Source organism: Hemicordylus capensis, chromosome 6, assembly GCF_027244095.1.
Source record: "Hemicordylus capensis ecotype Gifberg chromosome 6, rHemCap1.1.pri, whole genome shotgun sequence".
NCBI lineage: Eukaryota > Metazoa > Chordata > Lepidosauria > Squamata > Cordylidae > Hemicordylus > Hemicordylus capensis.
The window spans coordinates 46350975-46368526 of NC_069662.1; the positions used below are offsets into that span (position 1 = coordinate 46350975).

The 17552-nt window shown below is 42.6% G+C and overlaps 1 long non-coding RNA gene and 1 pseudogene across 9 annotated transcripts in view; one reads left to right on the forward strand and one right to left on the reverse strand.

The window, feature by feature from the left end:
- LOC128329163 (uncharacterized) overlaps positions 1-17552 on the reverse strand; it is a 199736-nt gene that overhangs the window by 101545 nt on the left and 80639 nt on the right. The window lies entirely within an intron of this gene.
- Positions 5935-14546, forward strand: LOC128329158 (keratin, type I cytoskeletal 10-like; annotated as a pseudogene).

Genomic DNA, 17552 nt, shown 5'->3' on the forward strand with positions numbered 1-17552 from the left:
ACAGAAGCTCCATAGGCACAGGTTCTAGTGGTGACAATTCCAGTGACTTTGAATCAAGAAGTGGAAGCACTTCCAGGGGTAATACATTTTGTTCTTATTCTTTTGTGCATTTTTTAATATTTCACATTTCTAAAAACAATTTTATTTTTGCTACTAATTTAAAGGATAATTGCTCTCATAAATGGCCTTTTAACCTTTCAAAACAGTAATGAGGATGTTGTTTCACATGGCAGGGTTTTTAAAGGAGTGTGTTGAAGCTGTTGTTCAGTAAAATAAAATTTGATCTTCACCCTTTGCAGATGGTAGTGTAGAAATGAACACATAGAAATGAGGGGGGTTACTCCTGTTAGCTGTGCTCCATGCCTTCAAAGTCCCATTTACACAGGATACAAATGATGGGAAGGCCCTATGTAAATGAGATCTTGAAAGAAGAGAGGTCAGGGCCAGCAGGTGCAATCTCAGTTCCCACTCAACCACCACTGCACTCATTTCTGTACTGAATGATTAAGAATGATACAATACACAGGGCTTAAGAATGATACAATTGAAAAGGACACCAAACAGTAATTCACATTCACATAAAATTCTACAACATTGTACATCCTCACACCTGTACAGCAGGTGAGGCAGCACTGTACAGGTGCAAGAGGAGGAGCTCCAAGCAGCACTGTCAATGGAGTGGTGAGGCTTGGCCAGATATTTAAAGGCCAAAGTCCACCTCTTTACTTCTATGAGTTTCAGCTTGGTACCCACCTGCCCTCCTATTCTTTAGTATAGGATTAGCTTGCTGCTTTAGGATCAACTAGGATTTTTAAAATTCCTCATCTTGCACTGCCCTGGGATGTCCCCACCCTCATCTACTCAGCCCTGAAAGGTTAGTGAAGCAGCATTACTAACAGGTTGTGTAGTAATCAAGTTAATTAACTAGTCACAGCTAGCAGGAACAGTGTGGGTAACAGGGAATTTAGAAATGGATGATTAGTGAGCACCCTGAAGCATCAGTTGAGTGAAGGAGAACTCTTTAGATCAGCTACACAGGGCTAGTAGATTCAAGGTGGACAGGGAACAGCAGCCTCTTGGGGTGCACCTGTCTCACCCACCCAGAACCGAAAGGCACGGGAGAAGGTGTGACGTGGACAGAGCTCCTTGACACATTAATGGATGTAGAAGTGAGGAGCCAGGAGCAATTAGAGCAAATGCTCATGGGCTCAGAGCCAGGGTGGAGTTTGTCCTGACTGGGACATGACAATAGCGAGGAATTAGCTTTGCTGTTTTTGTCCATGGAGTTATCTGCACAACGGAAGATTAAGTTAACAGGCTTATTTGCTGGAGATCCTTTAATATAATTCAATAAAGTTGTGACCTGCATTATTAAACCCAATGGCGTTGTCTCAACTGTTTATGCAAGATTCACTTCAGAATGAAACATTATATGACTGGGTGATCTTAATGTGTAGCGCATGTTTTCTATAAGGCTTCTTACAACAGTACCATGCTTAAATAACAGCTCCATGTTCTGCAAACTGTACTTAAATCTTCTCTGAACTTTGTCTGTTACCCAGATCCACCAAAAACTAGAGTGATCAAGACAATAGTGGAAGACAGAATTGGTGATCAAATTGTTTCAACTCATGTCCAGTCGGTTGAAGAAAAGCCAATTAAATGAGCAACCAGCCTCAAACCAGCCATAGCAAACAAAGGAAACAAAAAACCCTACAAAAATATCAGCATCGTAAACATTTCTACCTAAAACATCAAAAAGCTCTTTTAGAATTTTCTGTTTCTCTGCTTCTGTCACTGCTGCTTTTCTGAGCAGATTCCTTCCACACAATCCAAGAAAAAATGTTGGGATTTGCTAGCGTTCTATAGTAAACATTTTCTTGTTGCAACTGAAATGATATTTTGGTCATGATTCTTATATACAAATCCACACTCATTAATAGGCAGATTTTAACTCTTCCCCCCACACCCCCAACATATTGCATATGTGGAAGAACACAAGATGGCAAGGGGCAATACCAAGCTGATTTTACACTCTGGACTGGCAGAATCTACATTCTACTGCCCACATCTTCCATGCAGATGGGAGGGAGGCCACTGTGTCTGAGGATTCACTACCATGTACCCTACATGAATCAAATACTCTAAGGGAGCGCATTTGAGGGCAACCACTGTGACTGAGGACTATGTGGATTGGATACTCTGAAGAGAGTGCTTCTGATCTCTGAAAGAGGAAGATGCTTCCTTAGAGATACATTCTCATATGGTGGGTTGCAGGGTTAGAAAGCTCCTACCCTAGTAGCAGAAGATGATCAGAACCTCTGTTTGGGTTACCAAACCCAGCAAAACCACAAGTAAGCCAAGAGCTTCCCTGTCCAGACAGGGCTTCTCCTCCAGAATGGAGGGTGTGCATTCACTTATCAGCCAGATTTACTCCGAAGTCCCTGCAAGCTATCAGGGAGCATTTCACACATGATTAGGTTTCATAAATCAGCCTGATTTATGTCCGGGGTAGAAAAAATATCCACTTTTTGCATTGGTTTTGGGGGGCAAATTCAAACTCGAAATCAACCTGCAGTAAAGCCTGTCTGGAAATGTTCCAGGCGAGGCCTTCATTGCTGAAACTGGGAGCCTACAGGAACTTCCATCCATGAATGTGCCACTCTGCAAAGTGTGCTCTATGATCCCGTACTTGCAGCCACTTCAGTAGTGCTGGACCCACCTCCTGCCCCTTCGTGCCCAATCAGAGAGCAGCTGCTGATGTAATGTGGCTTTCCAGTCTATTAGCAGCACAAAGCATGCTGGGAATGCTTTTTAGGCCTTCAGAGGACTTTCTATGCTTCCAGTTCCCAGTTTCAGCAATGAAGTCCTCGCCTGGAGTATTTCTAGACAACAGGCTTTACTGCAGGTTTATTATGAGTTTGAATTTGCAGGAGCACACAGTAAAAAGGAATCTGTCCCTCCCAGCACAGAACATACCTTGCAAACACAGTCTAAAAATGTCCAAAAAAGAGTCAGTGATCCAGAATTCGCTGCCAGCCACAGTGCCTGTGCTGCATCATTGGCACAAGTTACTCTCTCACACACAATTAGGACATTACTTTCTAGCATTGCAACAGCTGCCATAGCAGCACCATTACTTAGCAGCAAGCACAGCCATCAGCTCATTTAGAGCAACTTCAGCCACATTTGACTGAATATACCTTGCAGTGCAGATTGCAGAGCAGACCACAGAAGTGAGCAAAGCACAAGGTCAGACATGGCGCTCATCACAGCAGTCACCAAGAAATAGCACACAGAGTGCTGCCACATTTCTCACCACAACACTATCTCATAAACAAAATAAACCACAACTCAAGGAAGGAAGGAAGGAAGGAAGGAAGGCACCCAAATCCTGCCTTTGTCAATATGAGGTCCAGCAAAACCGGATAGTTATAGAAGCAATGACACAGCAAGCATATTATACTCAGTGCTGAGAAAAGAAAACTACAAAGCCAAACCATCGTTGATTCCTTCCTCCTCTCCTGATTTATCCTCTTCAAAAGACTCTGCCTCCCAGTCCCTTTGAATAAATTTTGAAATACCCTCCAAAAGCATTTCCCCTCCCTCCTCCCAGCCAATGTGGGCACAGTTGCCCATGACAACACTTGATTTATCTGATAACAAGCTGTGGAGGAATGAGGCCTAGACCACTTGGTTCTGTAAATAAGCCCTTGTAAATGAATTGTATTATATTATATTATGAATTGAATTGATATTCCAAAATGACTTCATTATTCTAAAAAGGATTTATGTGTAAAAATACGTGCAATGTCCCTACGTTGCAAAGAATGCTGGCAGGGTCAAAAGTTCATGCCAGCTGTACTATTAGCTTCACTTTAAGAATGTCAGTTGGACAGTTTGGTTTGGGAGGGGAGGGAAGTTTTGAAAAATGGAGGGAACTTTTGAGTCATTGGATTGTTAAAAAAAACCTGTTGGAGCAAGGCTGCTTATATATAAAAAGATTGTTCAGAAAGTTAGTAAGTTGGAGTTAGAGTCCTGGAGAACGTCAGAATCCAAGAGCTGCATTTGGAAGCTTTGCAAGTAAGAGTCCTGGATTCAGAGACACAGAGAGTTGGAACAGAGTCAGAGTCTAAGAGTTACAAGTTGGAAAGCACAGTTGAGTTTGGAAGCCTTGAAAGGAAGAGTCCTGGAGACAGTCAAGAAAAAAGAGTTGAAGAAGAGAGTCCAAGAGTTCAGTTTGGGAGTCCAGAAAGAGAATTTTATCTCCAGTTACATAATTCTGTCTCTAGTCCCATGTCAGACACAGTAATATAAGGTGTAGGGGTGTGCACAACGTTTTGAGCTTGAAACAGACCATTCCAAGTCTGTTCCAAGAACGCCCTTTAAATAAAAAGGCCTGTTTCAAGCTCGAAACAGAACCACCCCATTTCAATCGAAACATTTTGAGTGCCATTTGTAGGCCTTTTTCCCCGTTGCAGATTGGTTTTCTTGCACTGGCTTCTGACTGGCTTGCGATCTCCTTGCTTCTTGTTTGGCTTGTGTGGAGGAATAACTGTCTAACCCGTTGCTTGCCACCACGTATGGAGGATCCGCCCAGTGCTACCACGAGATACGGATTATCCAACAATTATCAAATTAATTGCATCCACCAAGTAGACATTTGTGTTTTAGGCTGAGTCGATTACAACTGCCTTTCAACTTCTGTTGCAAAACTAATTTTGGTAGAGTGGTAAGGCTTATAGGCATGGGGTAGAGATAACAGAAGCTACAATTTTCCTTTAGATGTAAACAATAAATTTTTACTTTGCAATTAGTTCAATGAAAAGTTGCTTTACAGCAGGCCCATGTTCACCTACTGCCGAGGCGCCCAGCCCCACCCCATGTGTCGGATACAGGGGATGGGGTTTTGCTCAGAAATGGGGCATGCACCCTATTTCCGAGCAAAACCCCGCCCCCTGTGTCTGACATCAGACGCGCAAGGCAGGGGTGTGAGGCATGGCCCCTAAGGGGTGTGGCCAGGGTTCTTTGAACCCATTCGCTCACTGGTGGCTCTGCCCCTGCTTTACAGGTTTAGTACCAAAAAACATTAACCAAAAGAGCATAAGGAATAAACAAAATCTGGTTTTAAAAAACCACATCCACTAACCTGACTCTTACTGAGCCTTAACTTCTGGCTCCTTTTAACCAGGTAACCATCAGTTTGAACACATATATTTTATTTTCCTTAAGAACACCTAAGACTTCAGGAGTACTTCATTCAATAAAAGTGATCTCCTCACTTGCTCTCTGTTTCTTAATTTCTAAAGCATGGTTTAAATTTCCTAAGTGTTCCAAATTTCATTAAGCTGGTTGTTGTAATACCTTTCATTGGCTAGATCCCTGACAATAGGAAAGCAATAAAAGGTTCAGGAAGTAAAACTTACATCTCATTAGATTGATGTTTGGTGTTATAGCAAAGAGCTTAAAGAAATATTATGAAAATAAAGCTTCCACAAGATAAAAAGTGACAGCAGGAACAATGCAAAGATACTTTCGCGAAGACTATATAAACCACATAGCTCTTTGCACCACCCAGCGTGAAAAAATAACAATGAAAGGGAATCATCCTTAAAAGCAGTTTGCACACCCTTTTGTCACAAAAGAGTGTGTGTTGCAAGTCCGAGTGTGGAAGAGTAGGAATGCAATGAAATATGTTTATAATGATAGGCTAAAAAAAACAAATGGTGGCGGGAAGTGGAAGGGATGAATTACTCAACCGTGCTGAAATGATAATGAAAGTTTTGGCCTGGTCAAATCCACCCATTCTCCATCTTGAAGGGGGGGAAAATCACAAAATAGCCCAAGGGGAAATGAACAAGAGGGAATACCAGCTCTGGTTATTAATATACATCAGTCACGCAGGTTAGAAATGATAAATTGGCAAAGCAAACAATGCAGTTAAGAAAATATGTCCCAAAGAATGAACACACCCTTCCAAAATAGACATATAAAAGTCAGAGACGATCTAACAAGTTCACACTCTTCTTGGGTGACAATTCTACTTTTGCGCACCAGCTTGAAACTCTGCCTTGAGATCATGTCTCACTTTGGCCATGGATATAGACAGGTTTCCTCCTCTTGCAGTGGTGGGGCATCTATAAAGCTTTCTAGCGGGGGATTATATGGCTTGGGTGGAGGGTCCAGTGTAGGAACCTTTGGAAGTAGTACAGCTTGGGGTGCTGGTTCAGGATGGGGGGGCATTGGAGGTGGCAGTGGTGGCTGCTTTCATATCTATGGTTCTGGTACTGCTGGGAGTGATGGTGGACTTCTCTCTGGTGGCGGAAAAGAAACCATGCAGAACCTGAATGACCGTTTGGCCTCTTACTTGGCTAAAGTGCATGCGCTGGAGGAGGCAAACAGCGACCTTGAGCAAAAAATCAGAAACTGGTATGAGAAATCTGCCCCAAACACTGATGGAGGACTCCGTGACTACAGTAAATATCACACCATCATTGATGATCTTCGAAATAAGGTGAGTTAGCATAGACCCCTTATCAATGTAGTCAGCAATCTTCTTTAGCAGAAGATATACCTAACTCCTTTTAAAACCTAGAATCTAGATATTTTGTGATCCCATCTCAATATGCCATCCATATCCCCACTCCAACAGGCACACATATCTGGCATACTGTATCAAATGAGAAATGCATTTCCATTAAATAATACACATACATTATTAATTTTGCATTAAATAATATTTAAAATTTATTTATTTATTTATTGTTAAATGTATATACCACCTTTCATTAAAGCAATCTCAAGGCGGTTTACAGCAAAAAAAAATAAAAATTTTTTTAACACAAGACAGTAAAAAAGACACAATTAAAATATTAGGTGGGGGGAAAAATTAAACAAATCTGATTTAAAAATTTAAAAAGGAAACATGGTGTGGGGCAGGAAGAATTGTAGCACAGAGTAAGAAAGAAAGAAGTTAGGTACCCCCTCCCACTTTTCCACTCTAAATTCTCTCCAAAAGCTACTTTTTAATCATTTTTTTTAAAATGGCATCAGGGTCAACTCACATGTATTTTGCTTGTCAAGCTCTTTCTAGCCACGGGGCTATCCCTGTGGCCTGACAGATCTCCCGCTTTAGTCAATGGTATGTTCTAGAAAAATTTTCTCTGGAAGTAAAGTGGTTGTCATGATTTTGTTAATCTGTAGGCCTTGCATGCCATATAAGGGGGGAGGGGGCTATTCAAATGCATCTGGTTTTAGAATATTTGCACTGAAAACCTGAAGGAGCATCCAAATCCACTTGGGGATAGGTCATAGCTCAGTGACAGAGTGCATGCTTTGCATACAGATGATCCCAGGTTCAGTCTTTGGTTTTGCTTTTCAAAAGATCTCAGGTATAAAGGCTGGAATAGGTGCCATTTTCAGTGGCAAGTGCACATTCCCTACTAACATCTAGTCTGAGTCTTACACTGCAGTAAATATACAAAGTACAGCAGCAAAATTCAGTATTCTACCAAGACAATTGTTTGGCATAAGAGGATAGATTTCAAGCACTGCTTCCACCACCCGCCCCAGCCAATTTTAGTTATATTTGTAAAAGGTGTGGAATCCTAATGAATCTAGCAACATATTTTATGTGTTAGCCTCCTTTCTTGTTTCTGTTTTTCTCCCATCCAGATCATCTCAGCAAGTGTTAACAATGCCAGCATGATCCTGCAAATAGACAATGCCAGACTGGCTGCAGATGACTTCAAAATGAAGTAAGTCTCCCAAGCAGATTTAGTTTAATTTAGCTTGTAAATATTGACAAAAGCAAGCAAGACAACAAAGGATCCCAGAATTTTCACACAATGGCAATCTCTAGAAACATAAAGTGAGGTGCTTGTTGTTGGGAATTCTCTCTGGTAGAGAAACTCTTTTTCAATTATAGCAGAGTGCACAGAGGCACAACACAGCGGATTTAGTTAGGCATGCGTGTATGCTGAGAGTAAAGTAACTTGGAGCCAGTTCATAGTTTCAAATCAATATATAAGGCATTTATTAGAGAACTCCATTCTAGATAGGAAAGTGAGGAGTTAGGATCTCTATCTAGCTAACTGGATGCAGATGGATTCAGCATCTTCTCTGCACATATGGTGCAGGGAGAGGAGCTTGCAAGGTAGAAGGAACAGGAAAAGAAGAGAGAGAGGAGGGAAGTGGCTGGAAGGAAGGAACTCCCTAAGCTTAGCAATCTACATTCCAAAGAGATAGTGTCAGAGCAGTAGAGAAGGGATGACCAATGTCTTGACCCTCTAGCCCTCTGACTCACTAGTCTGTCCTCCACTGTCTTTGAGACAAGAGACAGCGCAAAGTCCTTAACTTCCAACACTTGTAAAGCCCTAAGCCATTTTTGGAAGGGAAATAGAATGAACGAATGAATGAATGAATGAATGAATGAATGAATGAATCATTCTGTATCAATGAGAGAATTAAGCACTTTTAAATGTTCTTTTAAAGATATGAAAACGAGCTGTGCCTCCGTCAGAGTGTTGAGGCAGACATCAATGGTCTGCGTAAAGTACTTGATGAACTGACTTTGTCCAAGAGCGACCTAGAAATGCAGATTGAAAGCCTGATTGAAGAGTTGGCTTTTCTCAAGAAAAACCATGACGAGGTAAGGACAGCTTTTTAAGCAAAATAATAGATCAGCCAATGTAAAGTTAGACATCCTGACTAATGAAGCGCATGAGCTCTGAACCCTTGCAGGCATGCGGCACTAGCCCCCAGCACCAGCCTCCATGCTACACCCCGGGTCCTTTAGCACATGTGATGTTGTGGAAGAGGGCTAGAGGTCCTTCAGTTATGTTTTTCTGATCATGCAGAGCAGCTCCAGAGTGCAAGGAGTGCTCCAGACTCCTAGACTTCTTCCACAACAGCCTGCATGCTAGAAACCTGGGGAGTAATGCTGGGACTAGTGCTGTCTGCCCTCAGGGGCTGAAAGCAAACACACACACACTTTGATAGGATGTCAGCCAGCATTTGTTTATTTCACCATCCTGCCTTCCTCCAAAAATATTCATGGAAGAAAGCAAATATTAAACAATAAACCCGAAATTAACAAGTTAAAATTGCACTTTAAAAAACATAATAAAAAATTCAGTTCAAGCGGTAGCAATCAGAATTCCATTTCAACCACCATACTTAGGAACATAGGAAGCTGCCTTATACTGAGTTGGACCATCAGTACTGTCTAAACAGACTGGCAGCAGCTTCTCCAGGGTTACAGGCAGGAGCTATCAATCTCAGACCTATCTTGGAGATGCTAGGGAGGGAAATAGTTGCCAGAAAATATAGATCTTGGCTACTAGTCAAAAGGCAAATAGCAATGGGGCTAGGTGCAGTTCCTTGGCAGGGGTATTTCAATACCTCTAACCAGGAGTGAAGGGAGGCCAATGGTGGCCTGGGTTTTGCCACTGCAGCAGCCCCCCTAGCCCTGCCCCCTGCGTCTGACATCAGCTGCAGGGAGCATTTAGCCACGTCTGACTTCAGATGCAGGGGTGCGGTTTAACTCCCAAACGGGGCAATGGGCCCCGTTGCCCCATTTGGGATTTAAAGCAACCAGTGCTACATTTGCACTGTGGCCAGGAGCAGCTCTCCCTGCCTTTAAAGGGCAGAGAGAGTTACTCCAGCCATGCTGTGAATGCAGCGCTGGCCAATTTAGATCAAAAATGGGCCTGTGGGGCCCCATTTGGAAGCTAAATCATGCCCCCTATATCTCATGTCAGACATGGGGGATGTGTCTGGGGTGTGAGGTGTGGCCCAGGTTCTTTGAACTCATCCTCTCAATAGTGGCTCCACCCCTGCCTCTACGTTTTATGCTGCAGCCACCAGAGAAAAAACCATGTCTTTCAGATCCAATCACTATACTTCAGACGGCAGCAGGACCTGAAGCAGGAATGAACTCGAGATTTCATGAAATGTTGTTCAGTTAAAGACATGTCCAGTGTTATGCTAATTACAATAACACTGCTTCAGTGAGCACAACTATTTCTTTACAATATTACCAAGGGCTATTTAGTGCTCTATAAGAGGCTGCAACATACTCTGCAGGATAAAACAAGGCTATATTGATGTAGCAAAATCCAGTGCTCCATCAGCATAGCATTCCTCATACATTTTCCCTCTCATGCAAAGGCATGGAGTAAAGAGAGGGAATTGGCTATGCCACTCCTCCCATCAAGTCTATTATTTCTTGAACCTGTTCTCACTACCCCTTCCTCTCTAAAAAGTGCTGTTATCAAGAAGTAAATTATATGGCCAAAACTTCCATAATTGCTAATCTAGTCCTATAATACAGTCTACTGCTGTGGATACTGATTAAAGCAGTGCACTGATTAACTGGTTAACACAGTGCACATGTAGCAAAGGAAGTATGTGGTGGCTGCACTGCAGACTAAATGCAGTCACTGCACATGCAGTTCCTTTGCTGCAGGCATGCTGTGTTAGTCAGGAAGTTGGCCAACATGATTAAATAGTTGATTATTTTTATTTTAAAAGCAACAGATTCAATTGTTTAAAATTTGAAATTGATTGAGGCTCTTCTTAAGCACAGTGGAAACCGAGCTAAGGGAGCCCAGCCCGGTTTCCACTGTGCATGTGAACTAGCGGGAGCCATGCGGCTCCCAGCAGCAAACCCACTTAATCCCCCCCATTTAAACGAGGTTAGCAGAGTGAGCACTCCATTAACCCCGTTTTCCTGGTCATGCGTCACAGCGGTGACTCATGAGTAGCTCCCTCACCGGGAGGCTTCAACAGGCCCCCCTGAACCCCACGACCCCAACCAGCTCCGTGATGGAGTCAGTAATCGTGTGGGTGGCCGATCCGGCCACCAAGGGAGGGCTTCCTGCTTGTGTGGGGGGAATGTGGGTCAAGCCCGCTCTCCCCACAAAACCCCTTTAGGCTCTCCACACTGCTTGTGTGGAGAGCCTTATTATCTAGCAGCCCAGGAGCGGAGCCAGGCTGGCAGCGTCCAGTGTGCGGCCACTACCATGGCCCCCTGGCCCCGCCTCCCATATCTGACATCAGATGTGCCCAGCTAGCCATGCCCCCGCATCTGACGTCAGACACAGGGACATGGTCTCCCTTCCAAAGGGGGCTGCGCGGCCCCATTTCGGCTCCAAATGGGGCCGCGTGGTGAAGAGAACCATATGTTCTATTTTAATTGATTTAACAATTTCATCTGTATGTTTGAATTTTATTTTATTTTTAAGGAAGGGATCCAAAATCATCAACCAAAACTCCCCCACCACAAATTGGGACTAACCACTTCTCACAGACCAGCCTATGCATTTTAGGCAATTCCTGGAAGTTCAAAGTAAATTTTTTCTTCTTCCAATTATTTGAAGATTAAAGAGAATGAAAAAAATAGGGGATTACCACCACCCAAAGTGGCAGCGATGCATTCGACCAAATGAAAAAAGAACTGAAAGGAAATATAATTATCAAGTAGCAGCAGTAGTAGCAACTGATGTTCAAAACTGTACATTAAAATAACCTCCATGCAGGTTTGAGGCAAAGTGATTTATACAGCAGGCAGGCTCTGGCACATCCTTCCAAGGAGTGAACTTCTGGTGGGAATTTGAAGTGCTGCTGGGGATTTGAAATCTCTTAAACTTCTATACAACTGCAACACTAGCCCTATTCAGACATTACATTGCTTATACATAGAGATGTCCATATGTACATGTTATGTGTGAGTGACTTATGTTCATTTTAAAAGTGAACCTGGGTACAGACCACTCTAATTACAGATAGGAAGGGGACTGCTCTACATGTGCTGGACATAATGTGTTAATAAGTGTACATGCACACAACACATTTCCCCATGTACTGCAGTTTGCTGACAAAATGCAGATTCTCTAGAAGAGAAGCAGGACTTTGGGAAAGAGTTGCAGATTGTATATAAGAAATTAGAAACAAATCATTCCCAACAGATTGATCGTACAGATCATCACACTCAAACTTTGATTCTCATTCTATTTATTCTGGGAGTATGAGTTTCAGAGAAATTACTTCTCTAGAAGTAATTGTACAGGAAGTAACTAACTGGGAAGCAAGAGTCTGATATTTATTACTAACTAAAACATAGGCTACGGAAACAATAAACAGACTAACAGACTCTCAGGCAGAGAGAAGGAGAACCTCTCAGTGTGAATTCGGGACAGCAAGTGAGAAGCAAACAAACTATGGCTCCACCTGCAAGTCAGTACATTTGACACATTCAAACACAGACAAGCATGCCCTGCACAGAGAACTGAGACAATGTCCATGGTAAAATCCCAACAGTATGGTGTATTTACTGGCTGACAAGTCCTACAATGTACAACAAATGGTTCATCACTGCTCACATCACTTTGGGCAACAACAACAACACCTGTGCTGTTGTACAAGAGCACTTTTTCGCAAATACAGAAAATTGTGTACAGAAATAGGGTTTCACAGCCCTCAGGGACATATTTCCAGGTGGCATAGGGCATTCCTGGGAGGGGCAGAGATCAACAAAAATGCTCCCCGCTCTGCACACTCTGGGCTGTGGTATTCTGGAAGTCTTCTGCGGCATGGGTGCATGTTCCTAGCACTGGTTTAGTCAGGATGTCAGCTGATATTTCTAAGGCTGCAGAAATATTAACATCTGAAAATTTATAGTCAATATGATGCCCCAATATGTATGCAGAACATATATAAACTTATTTAAATGTTCTCTGTAAAAATTGAAATTGCCTTCCTTTTTTGTCTCCCTCCCCCATACTTCTTTGTGTAGGAAGTCAAAGGTCTGCAAGGTGCAGCCTCTGGGGATGTCAATGTTGAAATCAATGCTGCCCCGGGAATTGACCTAACCAGACTTTTGAACAAGATGAGATCAGAGTACGAGGCTTTAGCAGACCAAAATCACAAAGATGCTGAAAAATGGTTCAATGAAAAGGTAAAATGCAACCATATATAAAGACATAGACAGTACGTGGCAATGTACCATGCCTAGCATCAAATTTGGGTCTTTTAAATATAATATAATATAATTACTTTTGACAATCCAACATCTTATTTCAGTTTTAAAATTCGTATTGTATTATTGCAGAGTAAAGAATTAAACATGATGATCAGTGTAAGTGCCAAGGAGACAAGCACCAACAAGAGCGAGATTACAGACCTGATACGCACTCTTCAAACTTTGGAGATAGACCAGAAATCTCAACTTGCTTTGGTATGTCCAGAGATCTCTGCTTGATAAAATACTTTTGAAAAATTAGCACATACCTCTTCCTCCAATATACAGCTTGATATTATGACTCACAGTGTAGAGTATTTTAATCAGATGTTCATGATTACTATATGCAGTTTTCTAAATTACAATACCCTGTACTTCTAAAGTCCTCCCCCCGCTAATTGGATAGCAACCCCTGAATTTCCTTCCTAATTTATTTACACATTCAAGGGGTAGAAAGGAAGGCTGAAGCTAGCTGAAAGAATCAACAGTTCCTGGAAATGATCAGACACTCTTGATTTGTCTCTCATTAGAAGCTGCCACACAGAGTTGACATTGAATATTTCAGATAGACCACTGGGCTGTCTTATTATCAGGCAGCTTGCTTTCTCCGAATAGGGAAAAATCTCATGTACCCAATTTAACTCTTAAGGTTTCCCTTTTTCAGTGATACAAAATGATTGCAAACAGAATGTCTTTTATCTAGTTACAGGAGTAACTAGTAATTTTTTATCTAGTTACATAATATAAATCATGTCTTAAATTCATTTGGTTTGAAGTCCCCCACACCACCCACCCCATCCAGAGACCTAGGACAGATAACATGTTAGAAATAAAGCATTTACAAATACAGAGCCTAGGATCCAAAGAACAGCACAGCTAGTTTTCTGCACCCAACCACGACTAGGCTTCCGTTTTTCAGTCAGAACTTAGCCCATCACGCCACATAGCAAACCACTTCTGAAACTAAAGAGGCTTTCAAAAACAGTTTATGACAAAATACGAGAGTTGATTGTGCAAAGGGCGAGGGGAGTCAAAAGTCTCAATGGCTAAGCTCAATATGCCCAAGCTCTCAGCCATATCTAAAGCAGTTCTTTGAATCCTAGCCAAAATCTCCAGACACTCATGCTATAGGAATATAAAAAGGTGCCTTATATAATGTCAGATCATTGGTCCATTGAGCTCAGTATTGTCTTCTACACACTGGCAGCAGCTCCCAGGACACTCTAGAATAACAATCTTTGAAATTTTACAAGTGTAAAATAAGTCCTAGGTTAAGATTGCATTGCGCGCTTTTCTTCATCAGCAACAATCACTTGAAGCCACTCTGGCAGAGACAGAAGGTCGCTACTGTGCCCAGCTCTTGCAAATGCAAGAGTTGATTAGTAATATGGAAATCCAAGTGCAACAGATCAGGGAGGACATGGAGTGCCAGAATGCAGACTACAGTCAACTCATGGACATCAAGATACGCCTGGAGAATGAAATTGAAACCTATCGGCGTCTAATTGATGGAGAAGCAAGGTAAGAAACAAAAAGAACTATCAGGCAAAGAAGGAGTACACTTCACAGTCCAAATTTGCCATAAGAAAGCTCGCGGTGTTTTATCTAAACACAGTTGTCTACAGTAGTGCAAAGAGTAAGCCACTTGCAGACCAGATGCTCTATAGGAAAAGCACGTGAGTGTAGTTGTGATTGTCCACTGGGGTGTCCTATGACATTTTGAACAGGCATGTTCTTCCATGTAAACGTCCACAATCCACATCAGCTCTGACACAGCTACAACTGGAAAGAGTCTATTGTTTCTCTGTAACATTATCCATCAGCCTTGTGTGACCATCTTCTACCCAAAATGTGTCCATGTTAATAAAAAATATGTTGTCCACTGCTGTGCAAAATAGGCACGGAACAATCCCTCACAAAGGAGCAAATAGAAAGATGGACAGATGTCATAACTAGTTTGACTCTGATGACTGTTAATTTGAAAGCCAACAGCAGGAAACAGAATCATGATTTAATCTTGAATGTTAAACAAGAGTTTTGTGAACCAAAGTGACTCAGCATGCTTCAAACCATGAAAATAGCATATATGGTTCCGTACCTCAGTTATAGCTTTAACTTTTGATTAATCTCAAAGGGCCTTCCTATGCAGTACTGTCTTTCTTGTGAGAAAATCTTCTCGTGAAAAACTTTAGAATGTATACAGGTGAATCCCACCATTCACGAATCCATGGTCGGATAATTGACATCCAACCTTGGCATATGCGGGGGGGAGGGGGGCAAGGTTTACAAAGCATTAATTCTGCAAATCTGTGGATTCAGGATGGCTGGAACGACCTCCAAAGTAATTTACAACCACCATTTTGAGGAGAGGAGCGATTTTGTGGCTCATTTGTTTGATTTATTTTTTTTAATGTGGGGTGTTTTTCCCCAAACCCTAACCCTAACCCAAATGCTGGATTTGGGACTTGCGGGGGGCATTGGTAGACACCTTGGAGACCCAGGGAGCATAGTAGAACACTTTTTTTCAGTTTTCAGGGCCCTTTGTCACCATTTCCCCTCCTTTTTGGAGCCTCCAGGAACATAAACCCACACAAGTCTCATGGACTCAGTGAGGCGGTTCCCACTATTAGTGGGAGCCGCCTGGGGAGGGTTTGCGGGGAGAGCGGACATAGCCTGCTCTCCCCACAGATGAGCAGTCAGTCTGCTCCGGGCAGCCACAGCGGCCGCCCACACAACTGCTGGCTCTGTCACGGAGCCAGCAGGGGCTGGGGAGTTAGGGGGCTGCGTGGCCCCCGGAAGCTCCAGCATGCCCTGCGCGCATGCTGGAGAGACCCCCGAGCCGAGAGGCTGCTTTTGAGCCTCCTGGTCAGGGGTCTACTCATGAGTTGCCACGGCATGAAGCTGTGCTGTGGCAACACACAATTGCAAAAACCGGGTTTGTGAAGCGCTCGCTCCGCAAACCTGGTTTAAGCACCAGTCTACTTAAGCGGGTGACCCGCTTAAGAACCACCAGGCTTGTGGTTCACACAATTGTAGAAAATCGGGCTAGTGGAGGCTAGCCCAATTTTCTACCAATGTGTGAATAGCCTCAATGACTTGGTATCCATGGTTCTATTATCCATGGCTGTAGCACAGAACAAAACCACCGCGGATACCAGGGTTCATCTGTACCGATAAGTGTACACATTTTCCAGTTCCCTAAACTTGATGTTCCAGTTGGTCGCCTACAGAGAACTCAGACAGCAAGGCTAGGAGAAACCTCTGCCTGTGAGCCTGGAAACCTGTGCTAGAAAGTCTACTGCCAATGATAATGGACCACTTGTCAGACTACCAGTTGGCTCTGTATGTCCAGTCTCTGCATGTAAGCACTGCATGTAAGAACTAGTGATGGTGAATCTCTCTTGGTTCAACTCAAAATTGGGCTCAGAAAACCAAATTTTAAAAAATAAAACCAAGCATTCTCATTTTTTTTCCAAACCCAAACCCAAAATTCAGATTCCCATCACAATCCTAATGACATTATAAGTAGTGTGACAGGGTCTAAACGATTCCACTCAGCACTTATCCACAAGCCCCTTTACAATGCTCAGCTACCCACATCCCTTGCAACTACTAGATCTGTTGGTGGGTAAGGACTGGTCTCATTGTAGAAATCCTTGCAGAACCTCCATTCCTCCTTTCCTGGAACTTTTAATGCTACATAGAAGCATCCCAGTCATCAGGCTCCCTGGGAAATGTGGTTTTCCAAGGCACCTTAGTATGAATATGGTGCCTTGGAAACTATATATCCCAGGCCTCCTGCATTTCAGGCATAATGAGCATTCCAAGCTTGAGAAGAATCTTCAGGGAGATGTCTCTTGATTAATAATGCTGCTGAGCTTTTTTTTTTTTTAAAAAAAAAATCATATTCCAAGCTAGATAAATATGAATTTCCGCAATTCTCTCTACACAGTTAAACATTTCCTTAAAATTCGCTGGTTAATATCTTGACGAATGTCTGCTTGTTCAACGAACAAAGTTGTGCTAATGCAAGAAGATGAAATAGTTGCACTGGATCAAAAGAATGTTTGGAATTGTGCACTTGCTCTATTGTGAAAAAGTTCCCGCAAAACGTAAGAAGCATGCCACAGCTTGCACACCTTGTTGCACAACACTAGTCTGGAATGCAAGCTACAGACTTAGCACAACTAGTTAGCAATGTCCTTGCACAAGCATAGCATTAATCAGGATGTCAGCCCCTATTTCAATACTGATTTAGATAGTAGGTGGACAACTTGAGCAAGCCCCGTTTTATGTAGGTCACAAGGGTATGATGGAAATATAATTAAACAACAATAACAAAAATAAACCTATTACATATTATAGTGATTCTGGATATGGAGGGAGCAGAAATCAAGGATCAAGAAATCTGGGATCTGGAACAGGTTCAGGATTAAGAGCCTCGGGATCTAGTGCTAGAGGCACTGGATCTGGCACAGAATCTGGTTCTAGAGGAACTGCAGCAGCACAATCTGATTTAACATCCAAAGAC